The 14,988-nt window shown below is 41.5% G+C and overlaps 1 long non-coding RNA gene across 1 annotated transcript; it reads left to right on the plus strand.

Annotated features, from left to right (window-relative positions):
- The first annotated feature begins 784 nt into the window (after nt 1-784).
- Nucleotides 785-9,618, plus strand: LOC117059040. The gene is made up of 3 exons (XR_004427889.1): nt 785-882; nt 9,353-9,431; nt 9,524-9,618. It is a non-coding gene; the product is annotated as an uncharacterized LOC117059040 (long non-coding RNA).
- The last annotated feature ends 5,370 nt before the right edge of the window (nt 9,619-14,988 follow it).

Here is a 14,988-nt window from a genome sequence, read left to right on the forward strand (position 1 = left end):
TGAGTTCGAGTAAGCCAAATGACAGCAGCATTTCCTGTTTGACCTTAGTTCTCAGATTCATGGCATATATATTTTTTCACTGAAATATTAAAGTGAAGATCTACAAATAGTCCAGTCAAAAAACGGAGGAAGAAATTACGAAAGGAAAACGTAAGAAGTACGAATATTTCAGTGCAATGGTTTATGTAACCATTCTTCACTTCAGAAACTTGATACAAAGTTTCTGAGTCCAAAAGCTTTGCCTTCCATGGGCTAATTTTCAGTCTTGGTTCTATGGTAGTACAGACTATTCACTGACAATGAAGCACACCCAGGTCCCACTTCAGAGGACAGTCATTGCACTAAGTGCCATTGAAATAAAAAGTATTTAAGTGCAACATCTAAGGGCATTAGCTTCTTTAGTCTTGAGGGACTTTACTGCTGAGAGGAGAGTCAAAGTCTGCAAAGGAAAAAGTGTGCTGGATGCATCCATTGCTCTGTGTGAAGTGGGAAGGCCCCAAACCACTATTATTCCCTCTGCTGCTCAATGAGGCAGTGGTATCATCCTGAGGGAGGGCATAAGGAGGCACAAACTGCACAGCTGATGATAATCTCTCACACAGCAAGTCACCCTTAAACCATGACTGAATGGGCAAAAGGAAGGCATGTATACAGCCACTGTCCCACACTTGAATGCAGGATGCTGATTTGTCGTTCTGAAAGGTTTGGGGAACACTTATGCAATGTTGGGTTAAAATTTAGGGGTGTTGATCTGTACGAGGAACTGAATGTGATTTCTAACATTATAGGTTGGTGCAACTGTTTGAAACCAAGATGTGTCTGATGGATGCGTTCAAGAGGCCACTGTCAGTAAACTGACAGATGCAAGCTGGTATACTGTAGGTAAGTAGATTTCTGTGGCAAAGTAGATTTCACTGGCACTAAGGATGTACATAATTTCTTCTCTGTCTCAGATGGGCAGCGGTTTTTCAGCAAATCTCTTATAACTTTTGTAACTTCCCAGTAAATTACGGTGTCTGTATAGAAGAATATTGCCAAATGTTTAAAATGACTTAGAATTGGGAGGGAGGACATGGAGCCAACTAAAATACCTCAAGCCACACCCCTCGCCAGCCCTGCATGAGTCCTTTTGCCTGGCTGTAATGTGTCCTTGAACTCTGATGGTGATAGTAATACTTGCTTTCTTGAACAGAGAGGGAATGTTGCCCTTGAGCTATAAAAGGTCCCTGCTGCTTACATAGTAGTCTCTTCAGCATTAAAAAGCAATGCATCAAAAGTGTCTGCTGGGTTGTTGAGTTAATCCATGATCAGTAGATGGACTGTACTACTTCAGATTGTACTTGTGGGTCCGTTGTAAGGTAAAGGTAAAAGTAAAGGGACCCCTGACAATTAGGTCGTCGTGGATGATTCTGGGGTTGTGGTGCTCATCTCGCTTTATTGGCCGTGGGAGCGTGGCGTACAGGTTCTGAGTCATGTGGCCAGCAATGACTAAGACCGCTTCTGGCGAACCAGAAGGAGCGCACGGAAACGCCGTTTTCCTTCCCGCCAGAGCTGGTCCCTATTTATCTACTTGCACTTTGACGTGCTTTTCAAACTGCTATGTTGGCAGGAGCAGGACCGAGCAATGGGAGCTCACCCCGTTGCGGGGATTCGAACCGCACCGACCTTATGATCGACAAGCCCTAGGCTCTATGGTTTAACCCGACAGCGCCACCTGCGTCTCGTAGGTCCATTGTACAAATGCCCAATTATGCTAAAAATAGCTCCCCAAAATGTACCAGACTCTCAACTTTTAGAGTTTCTCCTGCCTGCAGTCTGAAATGGTGTGGCTGAGCAACAGATGCTTTATGTGGAGCTGCTCTTTTTGTAAGGGATGGAGGACTTCTGGTCCTCCAGATGTTGCTAGAGTACTATTCCCATCTTTCCTGACGATTGGCTGTGCTGGCTGGGGTTGTAGGGGAGTTTGTCCAACAACATCTGGAGGGCTACAGGATCCCCACCCCCTGGTCTGAGGATGCCAGGCTTTGGGTTAGGAGCTCAGCCTTTTAGGGAAAACCAGGCTATGTGTATAAAGTGAGCACACAAGTTTAGAAAAGTTAAGTGTAAACTACTTCCCTAGGGATCATCTTTACCAGCTACACTCAGCACCTCCATTAGTGTCATGCTTAATGCTGTACCTTCATACTGTAGGAGGTACTTTTGATAGGAGAGATAAGAGAAGTGATGGATTGTTGTGAATTTTGTCTTTCCTGATATGGCTGTACTTAGCCGCATAAACAGTCATTTGCCTTCTTGTCATTGGGGCTGAGGATTGCTTTGGGATTTCCCCCTTGTAGGTCACAAATGATAAACATACGTATGTATGAGCAGAGAGACTAGTAATTTGTGTGGCACTAGCAAGGCTTCTGGAAGGGGTAAAGGCCAAGGCAGTGGATTTTCTTTTAAGCTTCTATGTTAAAATAATTTAACGAGCTGAAAACAGTTTGCTGTATGACAGTGTTTTTCAAGTGTAATTGTGTTTGCATAGCAACAAAATATTGGAGAACATAATTCCTTGGCTCCCTGAGTGCCACTCCTAAAGTTTAAAGAAATTGCAGAATTGGTCTTGGCATGTTTGCATTTCTGTGCCTTTGGACTGATAATTGTGGCCCAGGAGCTTAGAATTGTTTCAGGGACCCTAAATGCCTTCTCTAGCATTTCTTATTCTTGGGGAGGTGAAGGAATAAAGAGTTCCCAGCCTAAGAGACCAAGATTTTGGAGAACTGCTGCCAGTTATGGTAATCATATGAGATGGGTTCGTGGTCTGATCTGGTAGTGGATAACTTCACTTATTCATATTGCCCTCTGCCACCTGAGAATTGTTAACGGTGTCTTGTAAAATAGAAATAAACATAACAGTATTTTAAATATTTGTCACTGGACTTTAAATTAAGTTGTAATGTTGTTTTTAATAAAGGGGATTTGTAAGTTTAGAATGCCCGACATATTGTCGGCATGGATTTTAAACAAACTTTATCCCATTTGAACAAAGGCTTATTTGTAAATTGCTTCTTTCAAGAAGTTCTGCAAGTCCTTTGCATACTTAATTCTTGAGTAAATATTATTCTCTGGAAGAATGGCTTAAAAGTGTTCTAGGGCTGTTTCATGCAAGTGTCAAGGACAAAAATGTAGTGGCAGTCAAATTTCGGCTTCCAGCACTGCATTAAGAATTGAAAATTGACTTAGAACTGGAAAGTTTGTTTTGGTAAGCCTTAATGTATTAACTAAACTTCACAGGGTTTCATGTGTTAAATTGTTTGGCTTTTGTCCCCCTTTACAAAAGCTCCAGGAAAGTGTATCTGTATCTGTACTTTGCCCGGCTGCAGGGATATGCATTAAAATATTACCTGCCTCTGGAAATAGCTTGTGTGTTTGCCTTTAAGCATGGATCCCAAGTTAGCCTTTTCCCAACCTTCTAAAACAGGTTTTCGGTGTATCTGAAGACGTGTGCATGCACACGAAAGCTCATACCAAGAACAAACTTAGTTGGTCTCTAAGGTGCTACTGGAAAGAATTTTTCCATTTTATTTTGTTTTGACTATGGCAGACAAACACGGCTACCCACCTGTGCCTTTAAGCAGACATTGACACTGCTTTATGTGGAATATGAAGTTCTGGTTTGGTTAATTTCATTCTGGTCCATGTTTACTGTCGTATTGAGCAGGGCCAGCAGCTTCTTGAATAGACCAACATTTTCTCATATTTAACAGCTGGTCTCTGGTTTCCAGGTGGATACCTAGGTTCTTGTCCTAAGCTGGAATACATGTGGATAGAATTGTAGCCTTATGCCTCAATGAATAATTGTCTTCACCTGAACAAAGGTGGTTTGGTTGTAGCGAGTAAGAAAGTGCTAAGGAAAGCATTGAGGAATGAATGCACACTTTTGGTGGTGACACATTTATGCAAGGGGAAATCAGTGTCTCAGAGTTTGTTGTGGCTGGTGGGAGCTTCGCCCAAGTGGAGTTCTGCTCAGGTTGATGCTTCTACGGGCAGAAGTGGGAGGAGACTTTCCTCGATTTCTGCCTACAGGCTCTCGCTCATCCCGAAAACCTGTTTTAGAAGGTGGGGAAAAGGCTAACTTAGGATCCATGCCAGAATCGTTCCTTCTGGTAAGCAAGTTCTAAAAAACATTGGCTGTGGCCCAAAGATGAATGCAGCAAGAACTGTGGAACTTAATTTTCTATTTTAGCCTCAGCCCAGCCTCCACACTGCAAGAGATACTGACATTTGGGTCTCTCTCACTTGACTTGGAGTAATGTTTACCATAGTTCAAAATGGAATTCATGACTACAAGATGGTCAGCTGAAAAAAGGACCTCCATGTACAGCAGCAATATACCTTTAAATACCAAATAAGGGGTGATGGATCATCTTCATGCCCTGCTTGTGAGCACTTGGGTGGCCAATCTCCAAAATGGAAGACAGATAGGGAGGCAAGCAGTTCATAGTTCTTTATTATTGAAAGAGAGAATAAAAGGCATAAGGGCCACTGGTCAAAGATTTAATAGGTCTCCCAATTGCTGACCGTCAGAAAGCAGTTCTATACAGTAACTGAATGGAAATTGAACCTGCTATCTCTCAAACACGGGTAGCCAACATAGTGCCTTCCAGATGTGGTGGTACAACTCCTATAATTCCTGACCTTTAGCCACACTGCCTGCGGCTGAGAGGAGTTGGGAGTCATACAACACACCGATGGCTCCATCTTGCTTACCTTTCCTTAAAACATTGGGTTAGTGTATTGCCCAGGTGCACCGCTGCATAGTATAAATCGGTCTAACTACATATGGTTAGGAGTGGGGAAAGCCTACAAAATATGGAGTGAGCTATGGACACCTTAAGCACCTTTAACTCAATGTTGTAGATTTGTGTCAGTTGCTTTTCTCTCAGTCTGCAAACACTGTTAAAGGAAGGGGAAATCTTAGGCCTTCCCTATTGACTCCTCTGGGCCTGCCTCACACTGGACTGGAGCGAAGGTAATGCTTGCTCCTTCCTAAGAACAGACCAACATTGAACTGCAGGTAGCTGGAGCCAGCATTTAAGCCAGCTGTTGTTAGCAGGGCACCATGTTATCATACACTGATAAACATCTTTTAATTTTGCCAGAGACTGCCCTCAGACTCTGTGGTGGCAATTGGATTGTTTCTTCCTTGTTAAGGAGGTAGTTGTGTTAGTGGGCTTCAATTTTAGGAGCTCTTCCTCTCTCCAGCATGAATTTTGCCGTATCCAACTTTTATCTTTGGGGGAAATCGTTGCTCCTTGTTAGGAGGCATAACTGGCTACAGCTGCATATTTATCTGAAAGTGAGTGCTATGGGAGAGGAGGGGGGAAGCTCCCCCCCCCCGATGTTGGTGACTCCCAACTTGCATCAGCACCAGCCAGACTGGCCATGGTCAGGAAAGATGGAGCTGGAGCCCAACAACCTCTTGAAGGCAACAGATTCAGACTCGAAGAGATTGAGGTTCAGTTCTCCCCTCAACCATGAACATGAAAGGTGTCCCCTCAGTCTCTCAGTCCCATCATCTGTTATATGGGACTGATAGCTCCCATCAGCCCTAGCCAGCACGGTCAGTGGTCAGGGATGATGGGAATTGTAGTTGAGGACTACATTGTCCACTCTTGCTCTAAACATAAAACTTCTAAACAAGGGGACCAATTATGTTTAATAAGAATGCTTGTTCAGTTCTCCTCATTTCTTGTTCTCCTGTGTTTCGTTGCACTTTCCGTTTTGTATGTTTCAGTAAGGGAAATGTTGCAGAAATGGCGATGATACCCGAGCTAACTTACAGGTGTATAGATATGAAGTGCTTTGCAAATTTAAAGAGTGCAGCCTGGAACCAGAGTAGCATTTACCATCTTTGACTTAAGGATGGTTTTGTTGTTGTTTTGGTGGAAAAAATATGGCCGGATTCTGATGGATCTACACTAGCAGTTAATAAGAGAGCCAAACAGCGGCGCTGAGCTCTTGTCAGTTGTTCTTCTAGGAATCTTTAATTTTCATGGCTCCTTGACAATGCACTCTTTTAAGAACAGTTAAGTGTATTGAAAAGGTCATGCTCAGGGAGGCTTTAATTTGAAGTAGGCTGCATGTGAAGTAGATTAAAAAGAAAGGAGATTAAAACAGCAAGGAATACTTAGCTGGGAGGAAAGAGTGGGAGGTGATACAATGGAGTGCGTTTTTATATATAAAAAGGAGTGTGGAGCCAGATGCTTGAACACCCTCTTCGCAGTACCAGTGAGACTGGTAGAAACAGAACATTATTGGATGGAAGATACTATATCTGTGACATAAGCATAATTCTGTCACTTGATTTCACTATGCCCAATAGAAGTAGAACTTCCTTTTTAAAACAGAAGTGAATTAAATACCATTGGAAAGCACTACTTTTCTCTACTGCAGTGTCTTTGGAGTGCTGACTGGATGGAATAGGGAAAACTGATGCAGTAGAACGTGAGTGGTTCATACCCTGTAGTTCCTTGCAGCAACAGGATAGCTGTGCGGAAGCAGTTTTTACTACACACATGACTCCTGCTGTATATGTGCAGTCCTTGCCTCTCTTCAAAGCATAACGTTTGAAAATAGCCCAGGCATGTGACCTGTCTCCAGTAGTAATGGGCAGATCAAGGGAACGGGCCCTGCATGTTGTGTTCTGTGTGTGGTATGAAACATTGTCGCCCTCAAACTGCACATAGAGGGACCAAATATGAAGTGACTCCAGATTCACATATTGAGATAGCCAGTGGTCCAGCACCTCTTCCTCTCCTCGTTGCACAGTGTGGACCTCACATAAAGAAACAGGCAGCAATGGGAGCCATGATAAAAGGAATGTCTCTCCCCATTCAAATCCTTTCTGATAAAGGATTAGATATGTGTCTTTTTCCATATACCTCTGACTCAGGAAATGGCAGTATTTATCATAATTCATCCTTTACTATTCTAATTCATAAAAAGAATCAAACCTTAAATTTAAAAATCTAAAAGTCATATATTTGAAGAACTAAGTGTTCCAGTTCTGGTTTTGTTTTGTTTTTGTTTTGTTTTTGCTTTGTTTAGTATGGTGTGTTGTGCTGTCAGCTGAAACAAGTGAAACAAGTTGGGAACAAGATTTCAGGCGAAAATGAGAGCCTGTATTTGAATAAATGTTGGCTCGAATATACCGGTGGTGCTTGGTTACCTTTTGGCTCCTTGCCCTCATAACCTGCACCAGGGGGTGGGGATCCAGGGGCTCTCCAGATGTTGTTGATCTCCAAGTCCTGTCGGCTGCAGTCGGCACGGCCAGTGATCAAGGATGATGGGAGCTGGGAGTCCAGCAAGTTTGATTCTTTCTTTTTTTAAAGTTGAATTTGCATTGACATACTTTCTGTTTACTCTGTAAGGAAACATTCTAGTCTACAGGGGGTTAGACTTGATGGCCCTCAGTATCCCCTTCCAACTCTACAGTTTATGATTCTATGACCTGATCATAATGCACCATTATCCTTTCCTGTGCCCTTAGAAAAACCAGTGGTTTTTATACACCCAATTCTGCTTAGAAAGTTAGTTTGTGGCAGCAGGGAGTTGTTTGTTTGGGGTGCTGGTGCAGGAGGGTCCACTAGCAAAACACTTCCATCTTATGAAGATATGAGGCATTCCCAAGAGTCACACCTGCATATGGGAGAAAGATATTTACCTGGCAACACACAGCTTACTCATTGTGCAGATTCCAATTTTCAGTGTGTGAAGTAGCCTTGAGATCCAAAAGTAGGCTGCAGTTCCTTCAAGGCCAGGATCAAAGCAGATTTAACACATTGTTTGGCTTGTCTTTCATTTAACTAATCTTTCTGATTTGAAGACTTAGCCCTGCACCAGCTCTAACATCAGTGACATAACACTTCACCCCAGCAGCTCTTCACGTGTCAAAAGTCGGGACTTTGATTAAATGAAGGGATCATGCAATTCCAAGATCAGTGGTGCATTTCCTCTGCCCCTAGGCAGAAAAAAAAAATCCATGTGGCTGCTGAAGAGAGATTTTCCATCCTTGCTTAACCTTTAAGCCAATTGCCTTGGCTTGCTACAACTTAGAAACTGGAAGTGGTTTCTGTTCAGTCCTGAACAAATTCGCAGTAATACTGAGGAAATGCCCAGAGGGCTCAGTTTTTTCACTGTTTCTTCGACTGGATCATAACCATGTTCTTGACCCTCAGCACCTACCCCATTCCTTTTTCCCTGCTGTCCTTATTGTGGGCGTTCTTTGCTACTTGCAGTTCACATTCTCCTCTTCCCCCACCTCCGGCAGCTGGAGATTGCAGCCTAGGCTGTGGTAGATTTGTTCATGTTTGCTGGTTTGCTGGTAAAGAGCATTCCTGTGCTTTGAAAAGGAGGCACTTGTGTGTTTTAAAGTGCAACATTTAGGTTGTAGACTTTGGTTAGAGGCTCAGTTAGGAGTTGAAATGCTTGTTCTAGGGGCTGTCAAGATGGAAAGGCGATTCCACAGCTGGATAGTTGACATTCACTCTCCTGTATTCCCTATGTACAATTAATGTATGAGATGCAGCCCTTTGCTCAATTCAAGATAAATACTGTACACAGTTTACCAAACAAGTTCTCTTCAGAGTAGGCCCATTGAAATTAATGGGCCTAATTTAGTAATGTCAGTTATTTTCAGTAGGTCCACCCTGAGTGGTTTTATAAAAAATGAATCAAGCAATTTTATGCCAGCAACATTTAAAAAAAAGAATGATTATGCATTGCAGCTTAGGTGATTTTTGACCCCTGCATGCTTAGGAGAATTAATGTTTATTTATTTATAGTTTATATATTTCACTGTTTCCTCCAAGAGGAAGGCCATACAGTGAATGTCATGAGGAAGTGGGGATTTGAATCCTGGTCTCCCAGGTCCTAGTCCACACTCTAACCACTATACCACACTGGTGCTCTGTAAATTTATATTGCATTGATTTGTCACACTATGCTGGAATGGTGAAGCATTGCTTTCCAATTGGCTGCTTGAGGTGATTGTTGCATATTGATCTTCAAGTTTGTGCATGTGTGCTTTCTCTGTGGCTTTACAATATCTAAGGATATGTACTTCACAAGCTGTTCCACTGCAAGAAAGCTTTCATCACTAGTTGGAATATTCCATAAGAAAAATGAGCAGAAAATGTGTACGATGCAATGCAAAAAAATGGTGTAACAGTAGCTCAAAAGCGAGACTATGAGGGCTCTAAATATATTCATATAACAAGAATAATTTGCACTTTCCATTTACTTGCCTTTGCAAATAAAGTGGGTTTTTTTTCCTTTTATGAAATTTTATTGGTTTGGCTTTGTTTAGTTTTTGATGACGGTGATGAAAGGCTTTGAGACGGACATCGTTGTGTCTGAAGGGAGAGAGGCACTTTGCAGAAAGTGAGGTAAGGCTGTTTCACTCTAAAGCTGTAACTTAACACACTTTTTTTTAACTGGAAAATTAGCAAGTTGTCATATTTTCCCCTTCCTCTCCCAGACACTTGACCAACTGCCACTAACAAACCCAGAGCACTTTGGAACGCCGGTGATTGGGAAGAAATCCAACAGAGGAAGGAGATCCTCTCTTCCTGTGTGAGTGTGTTTTGTGATGACTTATTTTGCTAATAGTATTACTGGGCTTTTCTCAGACTTAATCTTTCCCTCGCATTGGACTGAGGAAGGCAGGTTTGGTCTTCAGTGATAAGCTTAGAAGAAGTGTGCCCCCCTTGCAAGGAGCATAAAATTTCCTTCTTTCCACCCACAATCATACCACATTCTGCTTCCTGAAATCCCCTAATTTTCAAGAGATCTGCTTTTCACCATACAAAACACAAAAACTCAGAGGACAAAGTTTCCTCAGAAGCGTAGGCTACCCATTTCTTCTGATGCAATCCAGAAGGTGACAGCCTTTGGACAAAGTGGCTTCTGAGGTGGAGAAGTGTCTTGGGCTTCCTGTGTCCCTTCTTGCATCAAGTCTCTTCTGAAATGGAAAGCACACTTCCCATTGAAATATCCTTGAGGATCTCGCTGTTTGGTGGAGTTGCAGAAGTGGCTGAGAAACGCACTGACAGGAAGCACCTGGAACTTGGGTTTTAGGATTCTGCAGAAGTGTAGTGCTGCGTGGAATTCTGCATCCTGGAAGCCTTTTTCTTCTTTTAACTTTCTTCCTTCTGTTGCTGTGAAGTCAGACTTGGAAAAGTGCTGGAGTTATCAGAGGACAGGACCCCGCAAAAGCTTGCCATTTAGGGACTAACAGAACCTGAATTAATTATGCAAAACTATTCACACTTTTAAATAATTTGTATGCATGCTGGCTTGTCTTGGTGTAGGACTTGGACTATTTTTGGTACACAAGGCTCTTAGTTTTAAATCTCAATAGATTTTAAAATGTGTGTACACACACACACATGCTGTATTTCAGGACAAAGCCTAAAATAACAACATAAAAATGTTCTGAAGTATATAGAAGTATGTATGTGAAGAAATATGCCCAAAGTAACAGGCAATAGAAGCCAAGCTGTATTTAAATCTTCCATATTAAAATTAGATAGATGCATGCCTTGTTTTAGCTTGATTATTGGAGGAGAGGAGGCTGTTTTGAGAATAGAAAGGAATGGATATGAGAGTGGTAGGAAAAAACAAAAATTGGCAGAATATAAGTTTGAGTGGAAAGAACAAGAATTAAGGCATAAGTCCTTTAAAAGAAGGACTACTTGATTCAAGCTTCCCTGGCAACAATAAATATTGGCAGTTATTCTTGGAAGTGCTGAATTTAAGAACTAACTGTGGACACAGAAGCTGTCTTTGCTGGGCCTTAGGTCACCAAGTTAAGTCCACACTGATTTGGAATCCTTCTGAGTGTAAGGGGACCGGTAGGCTATATGGGTTGGTTGAGACACTTTTGAGAATAACAGCAGAGCCCAGCCCATAAGCCCTCTGGCTTGCAGCCATGGCAGCACCACACATGCAAGAGTTTTTGATTCTAGACCCAGCACCTCTCGACAGCATAATGCACGTATGTCAGCACGGGATGAATCTTTAGTAGGCTGCCTTCTGCTTTGTGTTAAGCCATTTCCCGCAAAAAGGAAGAAGGTTGCAAAGCAAGAGCTGTTGAGGTATCAAACCCCATATAGAGGCTGCGACAAGGTTATGTGCTCCTGTTAATCTCCACATTCGGGCTATCTAAAATCACTGTATGTTTAACCCTCTAGTAATGAAGATGAAAAAGAGGAAGAAAGTAGTGAAGAGGATGATGATGATAAGAGACGTCTTAACGATGAATTGCTTGGTAAAGTTGTCAGCGTGACTCCCAGCTCTGAGGAGGCCGAGTGGTATCCAGCTTTGGTGAGTGAGAAATATTTAGGGCTTTATAATAGGGCACAAAGTCAGGTGCTTTTCAAAGGGGAGGAACTTCAACGGGGCAAACGCCTTTTGAAACCAGATTTGAGTATAAAACGGCTTTGAGATCTTGTTCAAAGAAAGGTGACGACAAATAAAGCAATAAATAAACAATGCTCCTGGGTCTCCCAAGTTTAAGGAAATGCTTCTTTTTTTGGAGGTGAGGGGAAATTAATGCATTAAGTCCCTATTGAAATTTTTTTTTTTTACATTCTTGGTAGTGCAACTCTTGCTCATTCAGTTACCCTGCTCAACCCAGTGGGAGATGCATCTTCCTCGCCTGATTCTGAAGGAAAATTCTATAGCTTTTGCTCCTCCTGTTTGCTACAAAGTTCAGCATGATGAAACCCAATGGTGGTTTCTTTGTGTGCATGCCCATGTGGTTTGAATGCTGTTCGCGTCAAATGCAATTAGACATATAAATTATTTTTAGCTAAAACGAACATGCATTGTGGGCACCTAAAAGCTTTCATTTCTTAGCACGTTTCAGAAAGAAGATATATCTGTTTAGGTTTAGCCTTCGGACTCATGATTAAGTTGGAGAAAATGTAGCTTTAGATTAAATGTTACTCATTTGATTTGCCATTGTCATTCATTCTTTTCATAGGTGGGTTTTTTTGTGTGAAAGCAGCCTTTTTATTTAGATTTACTATGATTCCTCTTTTAGGTACATGTAAAATATGCGTGCATGCACTAGGATTTTCCTTTTTTGCATTTGCAGAGCTCACTGTGCAGTCATTTGGACTGGGTTTTTTAATCATCAACATGATTTATGTCACTTGCGACAGATTAAAAACAACATAGAACCTATTCAGCTTAAGAGCAGGATATAAATGCTTTATAAAAAGTCCTACCTGGAGGCTTGCAAGCCACAAAACAATAGGCAAGAAAGGGATGGGGAGGGAAAACAAGCCAACCTGGGCACCAATTCTTAAATATACAGAGTTGTTATTAAAGCGCTCAGTTTGAGTAGAAATAGTTTAGGAACTAGAGCAGCCTGATGCAATGGACCCACTCTCTCCTTCTGCTGCAGCCTGATGATAGTTGAGAAGGGGAGCCAAATGGCAGTCAGTCTTTTAGTTAAATATCTGGATTTGTATATAAATATGTATAATAATAGACAAGTGTGAGGATATAGGGATCACTTTCAATAGCACATTGCTAATCCCTGGAGCTCCTGCCTTTATGCCAGTGAAATTTTTCCTACTGGTATAACTTTCCTAATTGGGAAAATGCGCTGGAATGCATGGAGTTCCTCAATATGGGGGCAGAAGGAGCAGCATATATAATGTGTGCAAAATCGGAGGAAGTTAAAGATTTAAAAGCAGTAGGGTTCTGTGGCATTGTCACAGGAAGCAGCTATATTTAGTATTTCCCATAGCCCCCAGTGTTGTTTAACATGCATGCATCCCCTCTTCCGAGACGAGGGTTTACTTAGTACAGTCCTTTCAGCCTCTCAAAACAGTGGGAATGAGCTGCCCGATCATGTGGTGCTGCTGCTGTGCATTTAGAATGCATGACTGGCAAAAGACAACACCCTCAATAAAGTAGGAAGATTTTACTCTATGAATAAGCTTCACTTTTTGGACTTAAAGGCTTGAATTTCCTGATGCACATTAAGGTTAACAAATTATTTCTGATGAAGAGCTTGGCACTGAAGAAGCTGACCAGGATAACCAAGAATATAGAAAGTTGCCTTATACCGCTGCCCTATCTAGCCCTGTATTGTCAACACTGACTGGCAGTGACTTAACAGGGTTTCATGCGCCCAGTCTTTCTCTGCCCTACCTGGAAGTGTTGGGATTAGACCTGATGCATGCAAAGCAGCTCCTCTGCCACTGAGCTATGACCCTTCCCCAATCAAACCTCTTTTAACTGTGAAACCTGAGCAAGTTTGATCTTGAGAGTACATATGCGTATGATGATGATGAAATTTATTACGTTCCCAGACCAGATTCACATACCGTACTAAGCGAACATAAAGCACAATAGAATTATGTTTGAATTAACAATCAAATATAACTATAAACAATACGAATATGACAGCCATTAGAAATGTGGTTTAGGTCTTAGTCTCTAAAATATTATCTAGAGTTTGCATATGTAATCTCATAGTTGGGCTTGTTGTGCGGGTGGGAGGGGTAGAGATCTTGGCTGCAGTTGTTATATACACATGATTTTAATGATGGAAACTTACTGGATTGTCTGTCTTGTTTTGTAGGGAGTTTGCAATACTTTAATAGCATAATAATTGCCTTTAGGGATCAGATCAGGCTCCTTTTGGTCTCATTGCTTTTCTGACAGTAACTAACCAAATGCCACATAGAGTGTATAGCTGGTGGCCTTTCCTCAAGTTTGTTGGCAGCATCTGATATATTGCATATTGTCTCTGAATATATTTAGCCATCATAGCTTATGACCAGTGCTGCATCTATGCTCCTGGAATTTGCTAATTTTTATATAAATAATAATATTGAGGCTGTTATTTCCTCTTGTATATTCATTGCTCATGGTGTGAAATGCTTTCTCTGTCCTGAGTTTACTGCTGTTTTAACTGGGTGATCTTCAGCATTATGAGAGATGGAAGAAAAAATTATCTCCCCACAGTGTTGTTTACCTAGTGGAATTGTTCTGGAAAATAAAATGCTATTAGGAGTTGCCATAACAGAGCTGAAACATGATGTATGAAACCTTCCCACCCACCCAACCCCCTCTTAGTAGGAGGAATTTTTTAAAATCCTCAATGCCATGTGTTCTGTTTGAAACTTCAGGTCTTATCTCCCAGCTGCAGCGATGACATTGCAGTGAAAAAGGACCAGTGTTTAGTGAGATCTTTTTCAGATTCCAAATTGTGAGTATTTTTTCTAGACATCTCTCTATCTCTCAGGCTTGGTGTGTTGCAAAATAAATACATAATCAACTGACAAGTTAAAGTTCAGTGGCCCTCCTCCAAAGTCAGAACTTTTTCTACATAATCCTATTGTCAAGAGTTAATGCAGGATGGACATAATTAAGGTAGCAGACTAAATTCCACCAGTAATCATAGAATTTAACAGGATATTCTTAATTAGGGTATTCCAAAAGGTAAGCATGAAGCATGAAAGGTAAGGGTGATCAATTGTGTGTTTAAGTTTAATATAAAACACTATCTTGCCTTTGTGGCATGCAAATTTTCAGCTGTAAGCTATTAGGTGTGGAGCTACCAAAATAATTTTGGAAGTGTGTTTAAAACTCGCAATCCATTTGCTGCTTATATTTTTCCTACTTCATACAAGATGCGATGGAATTTTCACAAGACTTCTTGCCCCAACCCCTCATTCAGAAAGGCTTCCCATTGGAAAAGAACCAATTAAGGGTACAGCCTTACCAAGACAGTTACAAGATATTTCACATTTGTCTTTTTGCCTTATTTTTAAAACAACAAAAAATTTAAGGATGATGATGATGATGATGATTAGCTATGTCAGATTAAGTTACATTGATGCTGACTTCCATGCTCAGAGCACCTTGTCACAGTGGTGCCCCGCTAGACGAATGCCTCGCTAGACGAACAGCATTCGTCTA

This window comes from Lacerta agilis, chromosome 1, assembly GCF_009819535.1.
Source record: "Lacerta agilis isolate rLacAgi1 chromosome 1, rLacAgi1.pri, whole genome shotgun sequence".
Taxonomy (NCBI): Eukaryota; Metazoa; Chordata; class Lepidosauria; order Squamata; family Lacertidae; genus Lacerta; species Lacerta agilis.